Source organism: Xenopus laevis, chromosome 2L (assembly GCF_017654675.1).
Source record: "Xenopus laevis strain J_2021 chromosome 2L, Xenopus_laevis_v10.1, whole genome shotgun sequence".
Lineage (NCBI taxonomy): Eukaryota > Metazoa > Chordata > Amphibia > Anura > Pipidae > Xenopus > Xenopus laevis.
Window position 1 is genome coordinate 149,703,740 of NC_054373.1, and position 8,895 is coordinate 149,712,634.

The window sequence follows — 8,895 nt, forward strand, 5'->3', positions numbered from 1 at the left end:
CTGCACCCATGTGCATATTTCTCTAAGAAGTTCTCGCCTGCTGAACATAACTATGATGTAGGAAATCGAGAACTCCTGGCTGTCCAGCTTGCCTTGGAAGAGTGGCGTCACCTCCTTGAAGGTTCTTTGATTCCAGTCAGGATCTACACCGATCATAAGAATCTCAAATTCATTCAGTCTCTCAAGAGGCTGAATCCCAGACAGGCAAGGTGGTCTCTCTTCTTTTCTCGATTTAACTTTATCTTGACTTATCGCCCTGGCTCCAAGAATCGGAAAGCAGATGCTCTGTCGCGAAGTTTCACTCCGGTGGATCGTTCTCCTGAAAGACAAGAGCCAATTATTCCTCCTGTCAAGATCATCGCTTCATTGTACCCTCAATTTGCTGATCAAATCCTGGCTGGTCAATCTTCTGCCCCTCCTGATACCCCCATCGGAATGGCTTTTGTACCTCCTGAACTTCGTCTGCCTATCCTGCAACAGACTCATAGTTCCAAACAAGCTGGACATCCTGGTCCTGTTAAAACTCTTGAACTTTTACGGCGTCTAGTCTGGTGGCCGACAATCCGTAAAGATGTCAAAGACTTTGTTACTGCCTGTACCGTTTGTGCCACTTCCAAGTCCAGCCATTCTCGCCCCAGTGGGTTACTACAGCCGTTGCCGGTTCCCTCTCGTCCTTGGACGCACTTGGCAATGGACTTCATTGTTGAACTTCCTCCCTCCAATGGGAACACCGTGATCTGGGTTGTCATTGACCGCTTTAGCAAGATGGCCCACTTCATCCCTCTACGGAAGCTTCCATCTGCAGTGGAGTTGTCACAGTTGTTCATTCAGTTCATTTTTTGCCTGCATGGCTTCCCGGCCAAGATCGTTTCTGACAGAGGGCCCCAATTCACGGCAAAGTTCTGGCATTCCCTATGCAAAGATCTGGGTATTAATCTTCAGTTCTCCTCAGCTTATCATCCCCAGACAAATGGAGCGGCTGAACGAGTGAACCAAGCCTTTGAACAGTTCTTGAGGAACCACGTTTCCCTTTGTCAAGATGATTGGTCTGATCTCCTCCCGTGGGCGGAATTTGCTCATAACAATGCCTGCCACACTTCCACTGGAAGGTCCCCATTTATGTCGGTGTATGGTCAACATCCTCAACCCTTCCCACAAGACTTTGTGTTGTCTGATGTTCCGGCCGCTGATGACCATGTAGCCCACATGTCTATTTGGGCTGCAACCAAGTCAAACTTGGAGAAGAGCGCTCTGGTTCATAAGACGTTTGCAGATCGTAGACGTAGACCCTCTCCTCCCTACAAGGTCGGTGATAAAGTCTGGTTGTCTTCCAGGAACATTCGGTTGAAGGTACCATCTCCTAAGTTTGGTCCGAGGTTCGTAGGTCCATTCTCCATCTCGGAGGTGATCAATCCTGTGGCTGTCAGACTTCAGCTTCCCCCTGAGATGCGAATTCCCAACGTGTTTCATGTCTCCTTGGTGAAACCCGCTACCTCCAACCGCTTTTCCGTTGTCCAGCCTCCCCCTCCTACTATCTCTGTGGATGGTCAACAAGAATATGAGGTGGAAAAGATCCTTGACTCCAGAATCTCCAGGGGCTCTCTTCAGTACCTCATCAAGTGGAAAGGCTTTGGCCCTGAAGAATGCTCCTGGGAAGGACGCTCTGATGTCCATGCTCCTCGTCTTGTGAGGGAGTTCCACTCCAAATTTCCCCAGAGGGGGGGTACTGTCACGATCGCCGCCCGGAGCAGGTCCAGGAGCTCCAGGCGGCGCGTCCTCTCCTGCCGGCGTCGCTCCCAAAATGGCGGCGCCCATGGCCTCCACGTGGGTTGTGGCGCGATGACGTCAGCGCGTCGACGCCGGTGCAAGGACGCAGATGACGTCACTATGGCGCCAAATTCAAATATTAAAGCACTACCAAGACGCCAGAATGGCGCCCAAGTATAGGATTCGTTCCTGTGTGTTTCCTGGGTTTCCTGTCTGCTATTTTGAGACTAATCTTGTTCCTGTTTGTTGCCGACCTCTTGCCTGGACTTTGGACTTTGCTGATTATTCTGCCTGCCCTTGAACCCTTGCCTGGACTTTGATTATTCTTCTGGTTTACCCCTGTTGGACTCTGCGACCTTGACTCCCTTGTGGGCTTCCTCCTTGATCCTGACAACCTCCCTGGTGGGAGCTTCCCGGCTCCCTGACACCTACAAAGGAAGAATTAGGGAAATAGCACAATAGTTGTATTATTCTACATATTCAATGCTGTTGCTTTATGGTACCACCATAAAATACTGTACTTCTCACCTCTCTCTGATGTAGTTAAAATGTAGTTAAAATGTAGTTTTATTCACTGTACTGCAGATTGCAAATCATCATGAAATAACAAAGAACACACAAGGCAAAATCCATTAGAGAAGCTACTCTATGTTTGGTTTTTGAGCTCAGATAATTCCCCTGCATAATTCACTTCTATTTATCTGTGCACTGGTAACTGGTGGCTTAAATGTCCCTGTTCCCTGATTAGCCCAAGAAATAACAAAAACAAATGTTATTATTAAAACAGTAGGAAAACAATATGTTTAGGACAAGCTCTGTCTCATAAACTCTGGTTAAAAAGGCAGCAAACTGCCCCTTTAAGAGATCCACTTTAAAACTAAGTGCCATGTATGCGTATAACATAAAAGGGGGTAAACCACATTGTAATTTGAACATAATACCAAGTAAATGAGATATAGAGTACACAACATGCTTTTCAGTCCAGGTTATGTAACATTGTAGGGTATCAAGTGAAATAAACAAAGTGTAAATCTTTGGCACATTACGGGCTCTTACTGACGAGTGTTTGAAGCTGCGCTCCCCTGCGTTCCGTTTTTCTGCGTTCAGCCGCAGGGGAGCGCAGGAATAGACGCATTTAGCTGTTTTCAATGGGGCTGTATTCACACAGGCACATGTAGGCGCCGAACGCAGGAAAAATGCAGCATGTTGTGTCTCAACCTGCGTTTGGCGCCTACACGCGCCTGTGTGAGTACAGCCCCATTGAAAAAAACCTAATGCGTCTATTCCTGCGCTCCCCTGCGGCTGAACGCAGAAAACGGAACAGGAGTGCAGCTTCAAACGCTCATCAGTAAGAGCCCTTAGGATAAAACTACAGGGCTGACACTGCATGGCCAATCAGTCGATTGCTTAATCAACTTCTCAAAACCACCAATTAAGTTAAAAAGTGTATGTTTTGTTGATGCATTCAATTTACAAACAAGCTTCTGAGGTCAGATGCGTTTCGTGTCTACACACTTCCTCAGAATTGAATTGATTGACGCTATATGCTGAAGATCCAGAAAGATCTGTTATCCAGAAAACCCCAGGTCCCAAGCATGTTGGATAACAGGTCCCATACCTGTACAGCACTTTGCAAGGAGTGGTTTGGTAACTTACGTGGGAACATTCAGGGCTGTCACATTTACACTGATAAATAACCCATGAGAAAATCAGAGCAGCAGCAATATACTATTTGCAAAATGGGGGGAAAACTATTTATACAGGTGATCATTAATAAAGAACTGCTGTAAATATTCTACACTAAGGTTTTCTTTTTTTTTTCTTTAAAGTTGAGATAAAATGTATGTAAAGCAGTTCTGTTATGCCTTTTTTTTACTTGAAAACTATTAATATAAGGATAACAACTTTTTTTTAAAATTTTGGCTGAAATAATGGACTGTTTGTATTTGGATTCATCTTTATTATTTTAATAGTCTATAATCTGATTGTGGCCTCTGCTTGACACCCATTATCTGAGTTATACAATAGTTAATGTCTACAGAGAACATGTACACACTCAAGAAGAATCTCATGTTCTCTTTTCAGGTGCGCGCGCGTCTTCTTTAGTCGCTGGCGCATGCACGATGACGTCATCACACGCAGAGCAAAAATTTAAAGGGCCAGGGCGCAATACAGGGTTGCCCAACATAGGTTATTTTTTAGCATTCCTGGATGCGTTCTGTATTCTGAAATCTGTGGTTTTGACTTCCTGCCTGTTCTGACACTGATGATTGCTGCCTGTCCCGACTCCTTGGCCTGTTTGACTACATTTTTCGGATTCTGATTTGGTACCTCGCTGTCATTCTGGTATTTGACCCTGCCTGTTTTTTGACAACGCTATGCCTGGTGCTTCAAACGCTCGTCAGTAAGAGCCCTTAGGATAAAGCTACAGGGCTGACACTGCATGGCCAATCAGTCGATTGCTTAATCAACTTCTCAAAACCACCAATTAAGTTAAAAAGTGTATGTTTTGTTGATGCATTCAATTTACAAACAAGCTTCTGAGGTCAGATGCGTTTCGTGTCTACACACTTCCTCAGAGACCTCATCCCACATTACTATGCACAGAATTTAAACCCCCAGTACCCTCCCATAAAATTAGCATATGAATAAATACAACTAATTTAAGAAAACATTTTTCACACAAACAGATTAAGACCAATATTGAAAAGAAATTCATACAGTTAATATTCCTATAAAGTCAGTTGCGTTCCAAATTATATATATTCAGGAGGTTTATAATGTTACACATACACATATGTGTAAATCCCTCTGTATCAGAAACATAAGGGTAAATTTATCAAAGAGTGAAGTTCCGCCACTAGAGTGAAATTCCGCAGCTCACAATTCATTTCTATGGGATTTTGAAAGGCATATTTATCAATGGGTGAAAGTGAAAGTTCACCCTTTGATAAATATACCTTTAAAAATCATATAGAAATGAATGGAAAGTGGCGGAATTTCACTCTAGTGGCGGAACTTCACTATTAACTTCACTCTTTGATAAATATACCCCATAGTATCTAATTTCACCTGTGAAATGTCTAATTCAATTCTTTGTAGCAGTTCCTGACATGTATAAATCCCTCCAATGTTACTTAACTGCACATATAAAAACCTTTTTAAAGTAATTCATTGTGGCGATCCCTTAAAAAAGTTAAAGGGGAACTCTACACAATTTACACACATTTTCATTTTTGAAAAGTAAACATAATTTCAAGTAACTTTGCAATATACATCAATTAAAAAATATGCAGACTTTTCATGATTTTTAATGGTTTGGAACAGTTCCCTAATCCTAGCCCCTGCTCTCCTGCTGATCTGTCTGACTACTTTGCTGAGCTGGCTGACTACGGTTACTTTGTATCAGCAGCCAGCTGTCCTTAGCCTGCATCCTCCAAACCCCACAATTCCCTGCTCACGTGATTTCAATAAGGAACGGAACATCACAATGCAATGCATTATGGGTTATGTAGTTCCTGCATGCTGTCTGTAAGCTGTGGATAAGTTGTTACAATTTGTAACAATAGTGTTTAGTCCCTACTTGGCTGTCAGGATTTCAAATGATGCAGAAAGAGAAGAACTGTTAAACAGCTGGATTTTAGCATAGAAAATTGCATTTATTCATACTTTTGAAGTAACAGGTAACTGTGATGGGTATATTAGGCGTTTCTGTGTTATGTGGGCCTCTTTATCAAATTTTGGTTTGGAAGCCAGAGTTCCCCTTTAATACACTTTATAAAAATATCAGCGTATGTCAAAAACTGAATTTAACCCTTGGGGTTGTCTAGCACACAACTTATTAATCCATCTAACCTCAGCTCTTAATAACTTCGGTTGTAAGTCCCCCTCCTCTTGGGCCCAAGGTTACTCGCTCTATACCCTGTGCTACCAGTTACCTAACGTCTCTGTTATTACACTCCTTAAAATGTCTTGATACTGGCGAAGACTCACTTCCTGATTTCACCAAGGCAACATGAGGCTTTTTGAAAGGGGACTGCTCTAGATCTTAAGTGCAGGGTTCGGGCGGATTGCACCCGAACCACCAGGAGTAAATGGTGAGCAGCCCGAAAGTTTTAACATTCAGGCTTGCCTTCCCGGTACCAGTGATTATTTGATTAACCCTTTTTATTTTGGGTGCTGGGGATATTGATTGACTTAATCAACTTCTCAACCGAATGTCCATGAAAGCACTATGAAGTCCCATACCCTAACTGTTGGCTTGTTGTCTGGCACAGTGATCCTGCAGGTACATAAACCATTTGTTGAACTTATATCAATGGAGTAGTAAGATAAAACACTCTACAGCAGCAATCACTTTGATATTTTTAATTTAAAGATCATTTACAACTCAAACATCTTCCATGTGTGGGACGCTGATGTAAACATTTATGTCTATAGTTACTAACATGTAACATAGTTCAGTCAAAGTAACCTATATTTACTATAAAAGAACCTATCTTGCAGGAAAATTATTAAAGATTACCATTTTTGAACATCTGATAAAGCTTTATGCCAGGATTAATGATTTTTTTTTATTAACTAACATAAAAATAGTTGCTGCTCTCCTATGGTTCCACTTTCTTTTGCATCTCTTCACAACAAGCTCTTTCTTCTTATAGTCTCCATGGAAATGTAGTATAGCACCGACTTCAGGAATTTAAGTCACTTCTTATTGGCACTAGGAATATAAATTAGAAGCAGTCCTGCCATCTGGTGGCAGCTATGATTATTTTGTTTTCTTACTCCCAATGAAAGTTTTTGAGTTAGTTAAAGAGAGGCAAAATAGCAGTTCTCAAAATGTGGGACTGGCTCACTCAGGGCAAAGGCCAATGAGGATGAGATTTGGGGAGAATGCATTTTTAATCTCCTAGATACCCCAAATTCCGATTTGAAAGCTACTTATTTGCTCTCTATGACTAACGATTCTAGTAATACCTTAAAACGGAATTGTATTGGGAGACCTTTTTATTGAGACGTATTTGGGGAGTTTTGTAGATAACAGAGTGTGCATCTCTAAGCAGGGTCAGATAAAGCTAATAAAAGTACTTTCTTGAGTACATTGAAGGCATTGATTTTTAGGATGAAAGCATAATTTTACCTCTCTATAAGTCACTGCTAAGATCTCACTCTGATTATGCAGTGCAGTATTGGGCACCACTCAGTATGTATGTATGTATATTTTCATCTATATAGCCCTATTTATGCGTACAGCACTGTAAAGCTAATAATAAGTGCTGTCTCTTTATAGGCTGATATGTGATGGCTGGTTCTGTTAATGTCTTTAAAGGAGAAGGAAAGCTACGGAGGCATTTTATTGCCAATAGATTAGCTGCAATAGTGCAAGCTAGAATGCTATATTTATTCTGTAGAATGTTTTACCATACCTGAGTAAAAAGCTCTAGAAACTCTCTGTTTGTTTAGAATAGGAGCTGCAGTATTAATGTGGTGTGACATCACTTCCTGCCTGAGTCTCTCCCTGCTCTGGGCTCAGATTACAGTAGAGAAGGGAGGGGGGGGGGGAAGAGGAGCAAACTGAGCATGCTCACGCCCAGGGCAATGAGGTTTAAGCTGAAAACAGTTAGTCTGATACAGAAGCCCATGAGTACACAATAGAAGGAAAGAAATGTGCTGTTTCTTTTGACAGGGGACTCAGAGCAGCATTACTTTGAGGGGTTACTGGTATATTTAGATGGACCTTTCTGATAAGGCTTACTTAGTTTTAACCTTTCCTTCTCCTTTAAGAGTGGCTTGGATGATTCCTTGGACAAGCATAATATCCAAGGCTAATGTGATACTAAAATCTACAATTAATATAGATATTGGTATATATAGTTTATGTGAGTGTATGGAGGGGCTTGTGTTAGTGTGTGTATGGATGCTGGTCTTATTTGGAGGGGTTGCACTTGATGGACTTTGCTCTTTTTTCAACCCAAGTTAACTATGTAACTATGTAAGATGTTTTTGTTGCAGATTATCATTTTTTTTGTGCTGGAATCTTATGCTCATTATTGTGCCCCTTGTTTAACAAGCCACACTTAAATTTTATGGCCCAGAACTTTCCCAGTCATCATGCCATAGATCATCTATGGCTTTTTAATGTATGTTTGGGCTGTATGTTTGCATAGTAGTTAGCACATAAGCTATTAAGAGTACAATGGTTTTAGTTCTGATACACAAAACTCTCTACAAAGTTCAGTGCTTACACAGACAATATTTACCAGATAAGCTAGTAAGAAAAAAAAATCTTATATTACTACCTAAAGGACCAGTAACACCAAATAAACTAACAAGTGTTTATATGCATATAAATATGATGTAGTGTTACCTGCACTGGTACTGTGTGTTTGCTTCAGCATCTGGAACATAGTTTATATAAATAAAATGTTGGGTTGCTGTGGCTTATTAATTTATAATACACAAAAGCCATGAATATCTTGTAAATGATATACTTATAAGCAGTAGTACTGATGTCATCAATTATAAACGGTGGGTAGTGATGTCATTTTTCACATTACTCACTGAAACTTGTGTATTATAATAAATAAAGTACCCCCTCGTGTTTTTATATGGTCATGAAACTCCTCGGTAACTTATAATATCCTTATAATTTACAAGAGGGGGTACTTTATTCACTATATAAATGGTGAGCTTCTACGCCAGAACACGCCGTTTATAAGCTTAAAGAGACAGCACTTGCAGCTACGGCTCTCTCCTCTACCCTTGTTCCCCGCCATTTTTAGCTTTTCCTTACTTCCCACACACGCCCTCCCATGTACTGGCTTCTATTTCCTCCCTCTCACATCTCCTGCAGCTACCTCCCTGGTGTAGCTCTCTTCCTCACACGATTCCTCTCCACTGTCACTCCCCCTCCCATCCACTACCTCAAGTCTTGCTCCCCCCTCCTTTCCTTGCCTCCTCCCTCCCAGCTCTGCTGCAGCAGAATGATATGACACAGAGCAGGCTCCTGCAAAAGAATCCTAAGAAAGCAAAATAAATACAGGTACTTAGCCCTCCTAAAAGGGATGCAGGGAAAGAAAAAAATAAACAGCAAAAATAAAATAAGTATTGCATTTTGTAAAAAGCAAA

The 8,895-nt window shown here is 41.5% G+C and overlaps 1 protein-coding gene across 2 annotated transcripts in view; it reads right to left on the reverse strand.

Annotated features, from left to right (window-relative positions):
- slc11a2.L (solute carrier family 11 member 2 L homeolog) overlaps positions 1 to 2,294 on the reverse strand; it is a 67,488-nt gene extending 65,194 nt beyond the window's left edge. For both annotated transcript variants that reach the window (XM_041582557.1, XM_041582552.1), the window contains exon 1: positions 2,196 to 2,294. The gene's annotated coding sequence lies outside the window, so the exon portion shown is untranslated. The remainder of the gene's footprint in view (positions 1 to 2,195) is intronic.
- Between the last annotated feature and the right edge of the window lie 6,601 nt (positions 2,295 to 8,895).